Below are 17,643 nucleotides of genomic sequence, written 5' to 3'. Positions count from 1 at the left end.
CATTCTATTCACACTATAGCTGTCCAAAAAAAATTGTCATCAATTGTGTATCATTGTCAATCTCTAGCTATGAAGGATTGTCATTAAGACTTAACATTGCTTAGTGCTTTGCTGTTGGCATGTTTGCATAACTACAAGATGGTGAAATCATAAGGAAAAGAAACTCCCAGGATTTTGAAAGAAGCTCGCTATTGTGTAGCGGAAATATGCACGGTTTATAGGGACCCTTTAATAGAATCTATCGAGCTGTCAAGAGCAGGATTGGTGCTGATTGTACGTCCATTTAAAAAGCTGAAGCTGCGCCAAAGAGAAATGCACCCCAGCACAATTCAAGATTTTTAAACCACAGTGAGCTCCTGTCACTCTTTCTGAGTGACATTTGCCAGCTCTGTGCCTGTATATTTCAGGCGGAATGTACCAACACCAGGATGCAGAGCACCCTGAAAATGTCGCTTTAAAAGAAAATCCTTGCAATTCAGTTACTGCTTGTCCCTCCTGCTCGGGAAGCTTGAGGTGACGAGGCTGGGCAACGGGCGTGCAGCTGCAGCGCACGAGTGGATCCAGGCCACGTTCCATTCCCGGAGCAGGGGGATCCAGGACACGTTCCATTCCTGGAGCAGGGGGATCCGGGCCACGTTCCATTCTCGGCCAAGGGATCCGGACCACGTTCCATTCCCGGAGCAGGGGATCCGGGCCACGTTCCATTCCCGGAGCAAGGGAGAGCAACTACATCTCCCACCATGCTCGGCGGCCGCCTTGTCCTTCCCCCGCCCGGCTATTGGCTGAGGTTGGGGTTGAGCGACCAATGGAAGCTGGCGGTGGGTGGGCGGAGTTAGGGTCGGCCGGCTGCCAGCGCTGGGGAGAGAAGTGCCACGACTCCAAGGCGCTCGGGCTTACTTCGTCCTGTGGATCCGCGGGGAGAGGGAGCAGCCAGGAAAAAAAGAAGGTGGTGGGGGGGTTGAAGGATAGGGAAGCACGATCAGCACCGCACCACAGTTAGATTCAAGAGCCCAGGAGACAGAGGCAAACCCCCCCACCCCAGGCTTGTCTCACGTTTGAGGTAAGGAGGCTCCATTGAATATAATGCAGGGCATTGTGCCCTCTGCACTGGGGAGGAGGGGGACATTGGCTGGTGTGGGCACTGTTACCCCCTCCCCTCCCTGTCTCCACCAGCCCCTGCCCCTACACACTGCCCTGTTACTGACTGTCTCCCTGATGATAATGAGCCTTTTCATTCTGTTAAACACAGTGCATACGTGTTCATCTGGGGAAGGTGGGAAGAGAATGGGAGGGAGGGAGATTGATTTTTTTTAAAAAAGTCTTCTGACTGTGGGGTTTTGGTTTAATAAATGCAGTGGTGTGTTGAAGTGCATAGGTTAAGTACACGTCCTGTCAAATGTCTGGATCCACTGATTGAAACATTTTTGTAGAAGCAACTTTTGAGGAACATTAGATATTTGGGGGTGGGGGGGTGTTGTAATGGTTATTTACTCTTTTAAGTTATGCTGATATTTGGGTTTTGTATTTCTTTTGGGAATTCACACCTTGTGCAACAGTATCTTTTTAATGCTATTGCTATAATCAGATCCACTGAGGTTAAAGTACCTGTGACACGTAATGTTACAATCAAAAGGTTAAGAATTTAAAGCACGATGTTTTAAAGCAGGTAAAAATATAGCCGATCTGTCGAAAGGTCACAGATCTGAAACGATAATTGTTTCTCTCTCCACAGATGCTGACCTGACCTGCTGAATATTTCCAGCATTTTCTGTTTTTTTATTTCTGATTTCCAGCATCGGCAATATTTTGCTTTGATTAAAAAGTTAGCTTGCTTTGAAGTAATTTTAAAAAAGGGCTTTTCTTTCTCTTGGACCTTTGAGCCGTTGGTGCAACAGTTATGCAAGAAGTCATTTGCCAAATGTGACTTTGATGGATTTTTGCTTGAAAACACTTGGCTACGATGTTGAAATTACAGTTTTAATTTGTCTCTGCTCCTGAATTATAATTCACAGCAGTAAATCCAAACGAGAGTCGAGGGGAAAACCGAAACAGTTTTTATTGAAGAGAAACGGTTCTTTAAGTATCGTGCAAAAAGAAAAAAAAACTGGCGATAGGAGATTGCAGTGGCTGCTATTTTTTTTAATGCAATTAAAATGGTTCTGGTGTCTGGGAGAATGTAGGTTGAGAAGATTAAGAGCATTGGGAATTAGGGCTGAAGTTCGGTTGAGACAGAGAGAATCTATCAGACATTCCTCCAATTAACCGTGTTCAGAAATCTCCCTTTTCCCTATTGCTAAAATAAAATAATTTCTTTTAATTCCCCTCCGTTTTGCTTAGAAGTCTGATTGCAATCACAAGGATCCCCTCCCCAATCTAGATTTTGTAAGACATTCTCCCTGCAAAGGCACAGCCTGTGCAAAGAAGCTGTCGAGAGCTTATTTTCAGCAGCTAACGGTTTTTGAGGGGGCAGACTGAGGAATGTGTGTACACGTTGGCTCTCTGAAATGCTGAAGATCCGGCAATGAAATCTGACCACTCAGAAACTGCCTCATCTTAATAGGGTGCCACTGGGATCCGGCGCAGAGAGAGAGAGAGAGAGATCGATCCGCGTGGTCCTAAAGCCGATCTCTTCAGTTAGCACCCAGTCTTCAGCTGTGGCTCAGTCCATAGCACCCTCGCCTTTGAATCAGAGGGTTGTGGGTTCATGTCCCACTTCCGGAAACCAAGAACTGTGATTGTACTCAAAAAGAGTTGCAATCTGTGACTGTTGATAACTCGAAAGAGTTTCAGTATAACTACAAAGCAGTTGTATGGAGCACCATCTCCAACAAATCCCTCCCAGTCTTTTGTGACTGGTCCCAGGTCCAACAACTGGTGTAGGTTGAGGAAGAGAAACAGATTTTAATTTCATCACCTCTGTGTAATTATTTCCTTTGGTGCCCATACATTTATTTGATCTACTGTTTCTTCACCATGAATGGAGTCCTGGGGTCTCATTTGCCATTTGTTCATGACAGGTTTGAGGTGATATTTGTTATGGGCTGATTGAACGCTATATTAGTTATCATTGGACGGTGCAAAGCAATGGGATCCAATACTGTCTTTTGCTCTGCGTCTCTGTGTGTTTAAGGTGTTTAGTCTCGAGCCCCTTCCCCTGCCCCACAAATAATGCAGTGGCTGTGGGTGAGGAGAGAAATGTCCCATTTCCTGCTGATCTCCAGTTGCCCTTAGAGGTTGTTGGTGACCGTTTGTTCTTCACCCGTCCTGTTCCTCGTCCTTCGCCTTCCTCACCCCTTCCTCCCGCTTCCTCCAACCGCCTCCCACAACGTCCTCTCTCTGTCTCCCTCCCCCGTCCTCTCTCTGTCTCCCTCCCCCGTCCTCTCTCTGTCTCCCTCCCCCGTCCTCTCTCTGTCTCCCTCCCCCGTCCTCTCTCTGTCTCCCTCCCCCGTCCTCTCTCTGTCTCCCTCCCCCGTCCTCTCTCTGTCTCCCTCCCCCGTCCTCTCTCTGTCTCCCTCCCCCGTCCTCTCTCTGTCTCCCTCCCCCGTCCTCTCTCTGTCTCCCTCCCCCGTCCTCTCTCTGTCTCCCTCCCCCGTCCTCTCTCTGTCTCCCTCCCCCGTCCTCTCTCTGTCTCCCTCCCCCGTCCTCTCTCTGTCTCCCTCCCCCGTCCTCTCTCTGTCTCCCTCCCCCGTCCTCTCTCTGTCTCCCTCCCCCGTCCTCTCTCTGTCTCCCTCCCCCGTCCTCTCTCTGTCTCCCTCCCCCGTCCTCTCCCTGTCTCCCTCCCCCGTCCTCTCCCTGTCTCCCTCCCCGGTCCTCTCTCTGTCTCCCTCCCCCGTCCTCTCTCTGTCTCCCTCCCCGGTCCTCTCTCTGTCTCCCTCCCCGGTCCTCTCTCTTTCTCCCCCCTCCCCCCGTCCTCTCTCTTTCTCCCCCCTCCCCCCGTCCTCTCTCTTTCTCCCCCCTCCCCCCCGCGTCCTCTCTCTTTCTCCCCCCACCCCCCCGCGTCCTCTCTCTTTCTCCCCCCACCCCCCCGCGTCCTCTCTCTTTCTCTCCCCACCCCCCCGCGTCCTCTCTCTTTCTCTCCCCACCCCCCCGCGTCCTCTCTCTTTCTCTCCCCACCCCCCCGCGTCCTCTCTCTTTCTCTCCCCACCCCCCCGCGTCCTCTCTCTTTCTCTCCCCACCCCCCCGCGTCCTCTCTCTTTCTCTCCCCACCCCCCCGCGTCCTCTCTCTTTCTCTCCCCACCCCCCCGCGTCCTCTCTCTTTCTCTCCCCACCCCCCCGCGTCCTCTCTCTTTCTCTCCCCACCCCCCCGCGTCCTCTCTCTTTCTCTCCCCACCCCCCCGCGTCCTCTCTCTTTCTCTCCCCACCCCCCCGCGTCCTCTCTCTTTCTCTCCCTACCCCCCCGCGTCCTCTCTCTTTCTCTCCCCACCCCCCCGCGTCCTCTCTCTTTCTCTCCCCACCCCCCCGCGTCCTCTCTCTTTCTCTCCCCACCCCCCCGCGTCCTCTCTCTTTCTCTCCCCACCCCCCCGCGTCCTCTCTCTTTCTCTCCCCACCCCCCCGCGTCCTCTCTCTTTCTCTCCCCACCCCCCCGCGTCCTCTCTCTTTCTCTCCCCACCCCCCCGCGTCCTCTCTCTTTCTCTCCCCACCCCCCCGCGTCCTCTCTCTTTCTCTCCCCACCCCCCCGCGTCCTCTCTCTTTCTCTCCCCACCCCCCCGCGTCCTCTCTCTTTCTCTCCCCACCCCCCCGCGTCCTCTCTCTTTCTCTCCCCACCCCCCCGCGTCCTCTCTCTTTCTCTCCCCACCCCCCCGCGTCCTCTCTCTTTCTCTCCCCACCCCCCCGCGTCCTCTCTCTTTCTCTCCCCACCCCCCCGCGTCCTCTCTCTTTCTCTCCCCACCCCCCCGCGTCCTCTCTCTTTCTCTCCCCACCCCCCCGCGTCCTCTCTCTTTCTCTCCCCACCCCCCCCGCGTCCTCTCCCTTTCCCTCCTCCCCACCCCCCCCATGCGTCCTCTCTCTTTCTCTCCCCCCGCCGTCCTTTCTCTTTCTCTTTCTCTTCCCCCCCCCCCCCCCCCCCCCCAACCAACCGGCCCCACGCCCCCTCTTTTTCTCTCCCCCCCCTCCCCCCCCGGCCCCAGGCCCCCCCTCTCTCTCTCCCCCTCTGGCCCCATGCCCCCTGCCCCTCTCTCTCCTCACCCCACGCCCCGTCTCTCTTTCCCCACCCTTCCTGTCACTTCCCCATCTGCCACAGTGTGACCATAAGACATAGGAGCAGAAATTAGGCCATTTGGCCCATCGAGTCTGCTCCGCCATTCAATCATGGCTGATAAGTTTCTCAACCCCATTCTCCTGCCTTCTCCCTGTAACCTTTGATCCCCATACCAATCAAGAACCTATCTATCTCGGTCTTTAAATACACTTAATGACCTGGCCTCCACAGCCTTCTGTGGCAATGAATTCCATATATTCACCACTCTCTGGCTAAAGAAGTTTCTCCTCATCTCTGTTTCACCTCATCTCTCCTCATCCTGCTCACATACACGAGCTCCTTTCTATTACAGCAGACCTGTGTATTCCAGCATTAGTTGTCCATCCTGCCAAATGCACAGATGAAGCCCAGCACATTGTGAGTAAACCTGCCTGGACAAACATCAGTGGCCTTTTAGAAAAACAGTCAGTATAGAAGTGATTGCGATTGGCTGTAAACCCACCTGTGCAATTCATCTGCTGGCGTTTCTGACTAAGTGCACTTAAACATTGCTATATATCCTCTGAATGAACTACAGCCACGGATGCTTCCAACATAGTTTAATATAGTCAATTTTAAATGAAGAACTTAGTTACAAGATCGTTTAGTGTCGAGGTTCTTTTAACAGCAGAAAAATGTTTGGTTGACAGTCTCTCAAAAGAGCTTTATTGAGTTCGTGCTCCCCTTGAGCCTGTTTTACCATTCTGTTAGATCATGGCTGAATTACCCACCTTAGTTCTAATATAGCCCTTGCCTAACAAAAATGCATTACTCTCGGTATTGAAGTTTTCAATTGATCCCCAACCTCAAGAGCTTTTTGGAAGAGACAGTTCCAGATTTCCACTACACTTTGTGAAAAGTGCTTTCTGACATCACCCATGAACACCCACCTCTAATTTCAAAATTGTTGCTTAATTCTGGGCTCCCCCTCCACTAGAGGAAATAGTTTACATTCGAACAAGAAGCGGGGGTAGGCCATTCGGCCCCTCGAGCCTGCTCCGCCATTTAATAAGATCATGTCTGACCTGATAGTAACCTCAAATCTGCATCCCGACTATCCCGATAACCTATCACCCCCTTGCTTATCAAGGATCTATCCTCTGCCGTGAACATATTCAAAGACTTTGCTTCCACCGCCATTTCAAGAAGAGAGCTTCAAAGACTGACGATCCTGAGTTTCTCTCCATGTAACTCTTTCGAGTTATCAACAGTCACAGAATGTAACTCTTTTGAGTACATTCACAGTTCTTGGTTTCCGGGAGTGGGACATGAACCCACAACCCTCTGATTCAAAGGCGAGGGTGCTATGAACTGAGCCACAGCTGACACCTCCACCCTATCAAATTCTTTAATTATCTTAAACACCGTAATTAAATTTGTGGTCAAGTCTCTAAAGTGGAACTTAAATCTAATACCTTCTGACTAAGGTGAGAGTACTATCCACTAAGCCACAGCTGGCACCTATTCATTTTGGTTATGTTTAGGAAACTGGTTAGTTGGACTTTCACTGATTGCCATGCAGATACAGCCAGCAACACAACAGCGCAATTTAAACTATCTAAAAAGCTTTATGAGGTGCTCATGTGGAGACTGACTATTGTCCTTTATCGCAGAGCGATTCAGTTGGACTTCACCCGATATTTTACACAGTTGATAGTCATTTCCTTCTTTTTCTGAGCCTGAAACTCACTTGTTAGTCAAAAGGGGAAAGTAAAGACTTGGATTTATGTAGCGCCTTTCATGACCTCAGGATGTCTGAAATGCTTTACAGGCTATAATGTAGGAAAATCATTGTTTTGCTGAGTAGAACAGCGTTCCAGGGGCATACTCACATGCGCTGACTTACACTTTCAACGACCCGACTTAGATTTACTTGTTTCTTTTCCAAGGTGATGGAGATTTGAGCATAACAATAATTGGCAAAGGAGACATGTGCAGTAATGTATAAGTGTAACCAATGGGGGGAAACGAGGAGGAATATACTTATCCTACCCCCCCTCAGAATGTTAATGAGCTATGCCAATTCTTGCTCTGATCCCACGACTAAATCATGCAGTTGTCCCTTAAGCTCCCTGCTTTATTTATGTCACTGTTTCTCTGTACTAATGTACTGTGTCAAGCGGTTGATCGGGTAATTTATCACCACAGACACCTGATCTTGGCAAAATCACTGCAGATATGAAGAAAGAATGACTTGCAATTAAAAAGTGCCTTTCATGATCTCAGGATGTCCCAAAGTACCTTGCAGCCAATGAAATACTTCAGTGGAGTCACTGTTGTAATGTGGGAATCTCAGCAGTCTGTTTGCTCACAGCAAACTCCCACCAACAGCAATGTGATGGCGACCAGATAATCTATTTTCATTTTAGCGATGGAGGAATAAGCATTGGTCAAGACACCATGGAGAACTCTACTATTCTTCTTCAAGGTAGTGGGGGTGAGGCTTGAAGTGCTGTAAGGGAAAGAAATGAGTAGCAGGGCTAGAGGGAAAGGGCATGGAGTGAGACTAGCTGGATAGCTCTTGCAGAGAGAGAGGTGGCACAGACTCAATGGGCCGAATGGTCTCCTTCATTGCTGCAACCATTCTAGGATTCTGTGTTTGCCTGAAAGGGCAAATGGGGCCTCAGCATAATGTCTTATTAAAGAATTAAATATCATTGAAGACCAGGATCCTCCCACTGAGAGGGGCAATTGGTGGAGAGTTGACACCAGGTCATATAAATGCATCCCCAGTGGTGGGATACAGAATGGGAGAGGTAGACGTTTGGGAATAATCCTTGGCAGGGGCGAAGGAAGCGAGCAGTTAAGAATGTAAACAGTATATTGGAGCGCATCATCAGAAACCTTTCTGTGCCCTCTCATTTTCCCTAGCCCACAATGGTATGTGTGTAAACACCTCCTTGACCTTTGCTAACGTTAATCTGCAGCAGGCTGCTCTCCATTTCCTCATCTCCCTCTCTCTTTGTGGAGGAACACCTGGCCTGCAACGTCACGGGAGACCTTATGTGTCCTGCTGAAAGGCAGCTTTACAGGTTAAAAGGACAACTCCACCCAATTTGGAAGCCTTCAGGCAAGGAACCGGCTGTTTTGCATTTCAAACGATGAGGTAACCGGTTATTGTACAAGACCTTTGGTGGGTAACTTCAGAAGGGTCGCTGTATTACAAGGACTCCTTTAACAACTAAAACTAGAAGGTTTGGAAATTGCAGGTAACTTGGCTCGATTTTTCGAATGTAGAAATCCCTCTGTGGAGTGATATTATGCAGTACCCACTGAGTTTTCATGGTTTCCTGTTCTTTTCACAAACCTGCCTAAAAGTAGATCTTGAAAAAAATGGAGAAGTTGGCAATTTTTTTTCAATGCAGTGTACCCTCCTGAGGATTTAAAAAAAAAAATTTAATATGTGGGTGTCATTGTCTTGAGAAGGTGTTAGTGATCAGCCACCTTCTGAATGATACAACTGAGTGACTCGCTAAGCCACACTTCCGAGGGAAGTTGAAAGTCAGTTGCCTTGGTGTGAGACTGGAGTCACATGAAGAGCAGACTGGATAATGACAGGTTTCCTTTCCTAAAAGACATCACTGAACCAGTTGGGTTTTTACGACAATCTGACAGCTTCATGTCTGATTTTGATTTCTAACCCCTTGCTGGAAATGTATGGATGTCTGGTGCGGGGAGGACTGGGTTTGACACTGACTGCATCACAGTCTAAGCTGATGTGATGAGAAGGAGCACTTGGATTAGGAGCTGTGTGACACACGGCCACTTGGCTACCTCATGCTACCATTTCCATCTGCGTTCTGCTATCGTTAGTCATAAAGTTTAGAGAAAAATTAGCAATGAAGAAAGGATCTTTAAAAGAGTGAACTTCATTCACTTAAGTTTATGGAGGCTGGAAAATGGCAGGCTGGCTAGGAGAGCACTGGGATAGCAACGCCTAGAGTTAATAAACGCGTGGATGAAGGTTTCAGCACAAATGTGCTGAGACAGGTTTGGAGATGGGCGATCCAACAAGTGATTCGGGGACATCATTTAAAAGACTGAGGCATCAAAGCCCTATGACCCCAGCCTAAAAGCTCACATGGATTCCTGTAGAACAGAACCCGAGATGGAGCAAAGATATGAAAGTTTAAATGACCATTTTAACCAGGGAGTGGTTAGAATGTGGGAATCGCCTCCACAAGAAGTAGTTGAGGTTAGTAACATAAATGCATATAAGGGGGAACTATACACGAACATGAAGAAGAAAGGTATGTTGGTGGAGTTAGAGGAAGAGGGAGGAGGCTCGTGTGGAGAATAAGCAGACTTGGATTTGTTGGGCTGAATGGTCTGTTTCTGTGTGGTATGTTCTATGTAAGTGTAAATAATATAGAAAATTAAGCTAGTCTCAGATCCAGCTGTATTGCAGAGGCATCAAACTTACTCCATAATGTTTGAAATTTCAAATCCAAATAAATAAGATCAAAAACAAGCTACAATTGACTGCAGTGGCCTCCCATTGATGCAGGGGTCTCCCGTTTTAAGATGGCGATGAGGAGGAATTTCTCGTCTCAGAGGGTTGTTAGTCTTTGGAATCCTCTTCCACAGAAGCAGTAGAGGCTGGGTCACTGAATATATTCAAGGCTGAGCTGAACAGAATTTTGATTGACGAGGGAGTCAAGGGTTGGGGGGGGACAGACAGGAAAGTGGAGTTAAGGCCACAGTTGAGATCAGCTGTGATCTTAATGAATGGTGGAGCAGGCTTAATGGGCCAAATGGCCATCTCCTCTTTCTTATGATCTTCCCTATGATCAGTCATTCCCCCTTATACATCCTTGCTTATATCAGATTAATTAATTGTGAGTACACTCAGCACCTGAATGTTACAATGACTTAACCAACAGAAGCTTTTCACAGTAGCCACCTGCAAAGGCTATATGTTTAATGCATAATCCAAATGAGGTTTTATCTACACCAGTTTTTGTCCTTTTCCTAAATGGAAGAAACTTCCATCTCTTTTATCAAATGAATAAAACATGAGAATTTACAATTTGAATCTGCAAAAAGTAATCTTCCAGTGTAAAAAGTAGTCTTTTCTCTATCTCTCTCTACCGCTTGCTCTTTCACTTGCCGTCAGAACCTTCCAGCTCAACTTTTCCATTTCCCGAGCCAAACTCCATCTAACCACAGATCTTTAAAAATTAATTTTTATATGCTTGGCGGGTCTAGTAACAGAGGAACAGCAGGAGGTCAGTCAGCCCCTCAAGTTTTTTCTTTATTCAGGTAGATCATGACCGATGTGTAGCTCAAACCTCATTTGCTAGCCTTTGCACTATATCCCTTGGCGCACTATATCCCTTGGCACCCTTACCCCACAAAAATCTATTGGTCCCAGTCTTCAAATTTTCAATCAACCCCTGACCACCAAAGCCTATTGGGGGAAGAGAGGTCTAGCCAGCGACGCCCACATGCTGTGAAAGAATAAAAGAACATATTCCAGATTTCCACTAGCCTCTGTGTAGAGAAAGAACTTCCTGATTTCACTCCTGAATGGGTCTGGCTCTAATTTTAAAATGATGCTGTCTTTTCTGGATTCCCTCCACCAGAGGAAATAGTTTCTCTATATCGATCCAATCAGCCTCGAGTGTTTTGGGAGGTAGAGGCAAGGCAGATATACTTGAACTTAGAAGGAAATTTTGATTGGATCACTCACAGCCAAGTGGAGCAGATAGCAGTTTACTTCAAGAAATTAAGGAGCTTAATTCAGGTTCACAGAGGAGCTTAGCAGTTCTACTATATTATCTTATTAACGAAAGCTCTCAAAATATAAGAAATGACGAAGCAGTTTGAGGGGATACTGCAGGTGCCTGATAAGCTATGAATGAACTATTTGAAAGGCATTTGTTGTCACAGTCAATATGTTATAGAAAGGGATGCAACGAGTACATCGCAGTGTTAAGATCCCTGTCCAGACCTGGAGATCCGGCTAAGGACCAATAAAGTTGTGTTTAAAGTAGATAAAGGTTGCAACACCTGCTGTTGGAATAAAGCCATGAGATTCCATGGGCTTTAAACAAACAAAAATAAACTTTACAAATTCAGAAAGATAAAACAAATTACAATATGTATCTTATATTCTAATATTCGAGGTAAGTACAAGGACATGTGAATTAACAGACAAACTGTGGTCGAACACATCACACTACAGAGTAAATGACAGATGCAACCAAGACAGGATTTCTCAACATATCACCCAGACGTTAGCCCCACTTGAGTCAATCAATCTCACTGAAACTTGGTCTTTCTCACAAGGGTTTCCAATCTCCACCTTTGAAGATCTCTCCTTGGAATTCTCTCCAAAGGTCACTCCCACTCAGACGGCTTTAATAATGGCCCACCTCACAGGGTTTCAATCTTGCCTTCCAAGATTCCTTCTCCCTGGATTTCCGGGTACGCTCAAACACTAGCTCACCGGCACATTTTCAGATGTCTGGCCATGCCAAATAGAACGCCACTGCTCCAAAGGGGCCCAGTGACCTTCTTTACTTAAAGTCTGCTCCCCACAGCTCCTCCTTTAACTTAACTGGGACCTATTTTTTCCCTTTTTGTCTTTGTGATACTTGTTTCCTGGCAGAGTGCCTCAAACTGACTGCCTCAAGAAGAGCTGTTCACTGAACCTTGAACTGATCTGGTGACCTATCAAAACATTCCCAGAGGGTCCCATCCTCGTTTCTAGGCAGAACCAATGTAACAAACATTGGAACAACCTGTATCTTAAATGTTACAATCTCCACAGACTGCTAATTTATCACCCAGGGATGCACAGATAATGGATTTCATGACAGCAGAGAGACGAAAAGAGCTCATTGTAGAGAAGGCTGATTTGTGACTACTTGTGGAGCAAACTGATCATATTGTTTCTACTGTCCTCAAAAGACATGGTTGGAAAATCAAACTGACAAGACTGCCTCAAATGTATTCTCAAAACAAATGGCGAGCTACACAGGAACAAGAGTGGGGCATTCAGGCCCTCAAGCCTGTTCTGTCATTGAATTAGATCATGCCTGATCAATATATTAATTCCACTTGCCCACCTTTGTTCCATATACCTTACTAGCCTTGCGTAACAAAGACCTATCAATCCCTGGTTTTGAAATTTTCAACTGACCTAGCCCCAGTAGCCTTTTGGGGTGCGAATTCCAGATTCCCACTGCCCTGTTGAGACATGCAAGCTAAATTTGTCAGCAACTGCTTCTGGGTGGCAGGCTGGATTATGAATCAAGAGAGGCATGTCTGAGAACCATCCTAAATTGGTCTTTGGGCCTCATTGTCTTCAGAGCTTACAGTGCCCCAATGTAGTTCACTAGTCAGAGCCAGACTAATTTCGGACTGAGGTAATTTTGGACCTTCTAGCTCCACATTGAGGGAAGTGCATAAAAAAACTTACTGCTGGTTTCTTTGGCGACCTTCAGTAGCCCCTTTGAGGGCTGTTGTAGAAGCTCAAACTAATTTGGAGCATACCAACTCAAACGCCCAATAGCTGTAACAAACTGAGCAAACATATCCTGAAGCAGGTCCTTCAATAAAAAAATTAGCATTGGCCTGAACACATGCATAGATCAGGCAGAGGCTGCCACAATACTAAATTCATCATTGTTGAAGCAGTTTTACCAGTTTGTCTTGCCTGTGATGTTAAAGTAAACCAAGGTAAGGCTGTAAGACTATAACACTGAAAGGAGCTTTGGCCTTTTTACTGTTGTGTTGCAACTGTCGTGATTATGTTCAGGTTATCTTTGTGTGTGTTACTGATAAGAAATTGGTGTCTGCACTCCTGATATCTCTGCTAACAAAAGCATTAAGTAGTTTTTCAACCCATCCTGCACTTCACTCCAGACTGTTGGCAGTTTTTTTAAAGTTGCCTTATTCATGTTGCTTTAACGTAGGACAAATTAAGCACGCAAATTATAGTATATAATCCTAGTATAATATAGACACACACCACAACAACAGCAACTTGTATTTATATAGCACCTTTTAATGTAGTAAAACATCCCAAGATGCTTCATAAAAGAGTAGTCAGACAAATGTTGACCCTGAGCCAAAGAAGGCGATATTACAGCACTTGACAACTTGGCCAAGGGCGTAGGTCTTTAGGCAGTCTTAAAAAAGCGGTGAGAGGTTTAGGCAGAGAGTTCCAGTTTAGAGCCTTGGCAGCTAAAAGAAATCGAGGGGCACACCAGGCCAAAATTGGTGGAATGCAGAATTCTCGGACGGTTGTAGGGCTGGAGGAGGCTAAAGAAATCAGGAGAACCATTATTCCTGCAGTATTGTAGATGGGGTTGTTTCTGCATCTGGTTGTGTCATACCTGGAACGCTTGATTCTGATGTGAAAAATCACCCTAAAAATGTTTACAATAAAATTCGTTAAGTTTTTCAAGTGGAGGGAGAAAGAGACAGTTGACAGCATGTCAGAGTGAAAGGGAGATAGATGCAAAAAGACCTTGGCTGGAATTTTCCAGCTCCCCCCACCCCCAGCAGAGCTGGCATGCCATTGAAACCTCCGCTAACATCAGTGGGACTGGAAAATCCCACCAGCTTGAGGGGCTGAAAATCTCTGGCCAAGAATTTGGGTAAATGTGAAAGAAAAGAGAGAAAGGAGTGTATGAGAGAGAGAAAGAGAGAGAGAGAGCGAGAGCAAGAGATAGCCTTTTGTGAGAATGAGCCTGTTGAAAATGTGGAGAAACCAGATCCTACCTGGAAGGACTAGTTGGGGTTTCTCTGGTGCAGTGCGGCCAGAGAGGTTTATCGGCCCACATTCTGAAACATCATCTCCCCTCAGAGAGCAATGCCAAGGGAGACCCACTGCTATAAATTAATGAGCATCAAAGGAAGACATTTTAGCAAAATGGTAGGATGATAGATGAAAATTTGTTTAATAAATGCTTTTGCTGCTTGTCTCGTGAATGTTCTTTAACCCCTAGTAAATTGCTTGTGGCATTTCCCATTGTTTGCCAATGAACATAACTTCTGTTAATGTACGAAATGTGGCAGATTTGGGAGACTTCAGAAACTTGCTGCACAGAGTCAGCCAGTGGCCAGAGCCTGCAACTACATTGTGACAGTTGACATAACAAATTAAATAGGAAATGTTGACATAGCAGTTTACAATGATAAATGTTTGCTCACAGCTGTGACCAAAGACTGTGGCAACAGGAAAGAAGGTTTGCAGGCAGGAAATATGTGTCCTCTACAAGACTTTAGTAAGTTTGATTTGATGTTCCCCACCTTCTAATCTATCCCTGACCTGACCCTTGCCCCACCTTTTTCAACACATAAAACCCATCACATTTCTATCTCTCTGTCAGATTGGACCCGAAACGCTAACTCCTCTCCACAGATGCTGCCAGACCTGCTGAGTTTTTCTAGTGCTTTCTGTTTTTTTTTAATAAGTTTGTAATGTATATTAAATGAGCTGTGCATGTTTTTTTGTTGATTAATGCAAAGGACAAGCCCTTCCAGTTGAGGTTTTACTGCATTAACAAATCAGTTCTGAACATTCCATAATTTATTAAAACTTTGTTAACCTGTGATTGTTTTTTTCCATTTCTGTTAAGGTCCTGCTTTCCTGTTCCTCTTGGTGGGATGGTCTAACACACAGGCAATTCCAGGAAGGTTGTCAATTTTGATTTCCAGTCAGTTTGCTAGGATTTGAGACTCCTTCCCAAGCACCCATTGATTTTCTGCTCCCTTAGCTGACCAACCTAAGACCTGCAAACCTAGTCTCCAAGAAAAGCAAAGTACAAGAGTAACTTTAGTGCAAGGAAACCAGAGCCTGTTTAGTGATTGCCCATTGTGCAGGCTGATGACTAGGTTTGAGGCGTGGTGCGATCTTGGTCAGCTGACTGTAGTTGAGTGGGAGAACCTATTGCTTTAAGGCCCGAGAGCTAGCTAGGGGGCAGCCCTTCTTACTGTGTCACTTACTGGGAGGGACAAGGAGATGGGTCAGACCCAGGCTGGAATTTCTGGCCTTTGTCAGGAGTAGGCACAGACAGGTTATTAAAGGGGGAATTTGGGAATCCAAAGCAGAGAAGCCTAAGGGGCAATTTAATAGAAGTGTTTAAAATGAAGGGTTTTGACAGAGAAAATAAAGACACAACTGTTCCTACTGGCAGGAGGGATGGTTATAAGAGGGCACAGATTTCAGATAATTAGCAAAATACCCAGAGATGATGAGAATTTCTTTACACAGTGAGTTGTCATAATCTGGAAAGAACTGTCCAAAAGGATAGCTGAGACAGAATAAGTAGTAACTTTGAAATGGGAATTGGATAAATACTTACGTAAGTACACTGTATGAATCAGTGTAACCATAACCTGGAAGAAATTACTGCCTTCTGCTCATGAGGGGAAGAAATTTGAGGAAAAGTAAACCCTTCCTTTTCTCCAGTGATTTTTCTTTTTATTCCTCCCCTCTTCTCTCCCCCTCCCTCCTCCACTATTTGCCTAACCTGATTTTCCTGGTGGCATGTTATGTAGAGATAGAGGCAATGGGCTACCCACATCAGCGCCTGATTTCTGACCTAGGGGGATGGCAATGATGGCAGGAGCAGCTATTTGAAGGCATAACATTTTGATTTTACTTCCATCCTTTATTGACCAGTTAAGCCAACAATTTATTTAATACAATTAAATTCTAATGAAAAGTTGTTATGTTTTTACATTCTATCTAAACCATCCCATTCTATTCCAAAATCCCGTTTATAGGGAGAGGAGTAGGTCAATCAGCCCCTCAAACCTGTTCCACCATTCAAATAAATCATGGTGGCTCTTTATCTGAAGTCCATCAATCCACCTTGGTTCCACAACCTTTAATACCCTTGCCTAATAAAAGTCTATCAAATTTTTTTTCAGTTTTTCTGTGGAGTTTTTCAATTAATTAAGCCCCAGCCTCAACAGATTTTTTGGGAGAGTGTGTCCCGGATTTCATTTTGTGAAGCAGTGCTCCCTGGCATCACTCCGGATTGGCTTAACTCTAATTTTAGTGTTATGCCCCCTTTAATCTGAAACACCTCAATTAGATCACCTCATAATCTTCTGTACTCCGGGGACTATAAACCAAGCATGTGTAACCTATTCTCATAATTTAACCCTTTTAGCCCCCGTATCATGGTGATGAATCTGTGCTGCATACCTCCTGAGGTAGAGTGCTGAGAAGTCTCCCTCCCCTGCGACTTCCCTGCACCCACCCCCACCCCCACAAATGACCCCTTTCTTTATTGCTAGGGCCCAGTGATCCCACGCTGCTGCCAGGTACAGCAGACTTTCCCACTGGGCAGACTTTCAACCTGGTCGGCTGCCAGGCGTGGATTAAATTCCGCAGGATCCCTGCGTCCCTGGCGTTTTCGGGTTTCTTCACCCTTTCTCCGCCCTGCTAGATGTCGGGGCCCTTGAGAAGCATAAAGAAATTCCCCTCTGACAAGTGTGGGCTGGGAATAATGCATGTCTGTCTGTCACAATCTGCTGTTCTATGTTTGGTGTCTTGATGGGATGGATCATGGCAGGTGGTTGTGTTTTCATTGGTTGGGGCTTTCACTAGCTGGTGATTTTGACCCCTTCCCCTACCCCTGTTTTAATGGCCAGGAAGATCAAATGCTGGCAAATACAAACTATCCAATGTCAGCTTCTAACTAGCATCGCAATTTGTAGCACAGCAACCTCCCATTAACAATAGTGAGATAAATGACCAAATCATCTGTTTTTTCAGTGATACTGGTTGACATGTCAGGACATCAGGGAGAACTCCTGGCTGCTCTTGGAAACAGTGCCATGAAATCTTTTACCTGAGAAAGCAGAAGGAGTTTCAGTTTCATGTCTCATTGGAAATACGGCACCTCTGATGGTGCAGCACTCCCTCAGCACAGGGTTGGGGCGCTGGTTTATTCACTCAGTTGCTTGCAATCGCTCTTGGACCTGCAAATCAGCACGTTTTCTGCTGATAGGCGTGGAATTAAAGTGGAGACCCCCACAGCCATCGAGAGATGGCGAACTCTCCTATCTCCCTTCTGTAAAATCTTTTTTTAAAAATGAAGTTGATCTATTTTTGGACAGATAGTTGCCACAGAGCCATTTGGAATTGTGTAGGTGATGGCAATCTTTGTACAGCTCTGACTTATTTGGGTTGGGGGGGTTGGGGGAGGTGGGGTGGGTGAAGGACAATCCAGTGTCACCTCTGCCCCCCACCCTCCTCTCTTTTTCCCTACCATTGCTGGTTGTGCTTTCAGCTGTGAGGCCCTACATTCTGGAGTTTTCTCCCCAAACCCGTTCGCCTCACCACTCTCTCTCCTCCTTTAAGATGCTGTGTAAAACATACCCTGTTGATTAAGCATTAGGTTATCTGCTAATGTCACTTTTGTTGGCACCATGTTGGT

General features: G+C 46.3%; 1 protein-coding gene across 1 annotated transcript in view; it reads left to right on the top strand.

The window, feature by feature from the left end:
• Positions 1-682: 682 nt before the first annotated feature.
• Positions 683-17,643, top strand: part of LOC144689538 (ribosome-binding protein 1-like) — a 150,665-nt gene continuing 133,704 nt past the window's right edge. The window contains exon 1 of the mRNA XM_078556703.1: positions 683-1,060. The gene's annotated coding sequence lies outside the window, so the exon portion shown is untranslated. The remainder of the gene's footprint in view (positions 1,061-17,643) is intronic.

This window comes from Cetorhinus maximus, chromosome 14 (genome assembly GCF_964194155.1).
Source record: "Cetorhinus maximus chromosome 14, sCetMax3.hap1.1, whole genome shotgun sequence".
In the NCBI taxonomy this organism is placed as follows: domain Eukaryota; kingdom Metazoa; phylum Chordata; class Chondrichthyes; order Lamniformes; family Cetorhinidae; genus Cetorhinus; species Cetorhinus maximus.
Note: the sequence above shows the minus strand (reverse complement) of the source record. Positions and strands in the feature narration are given on the sequence as shown.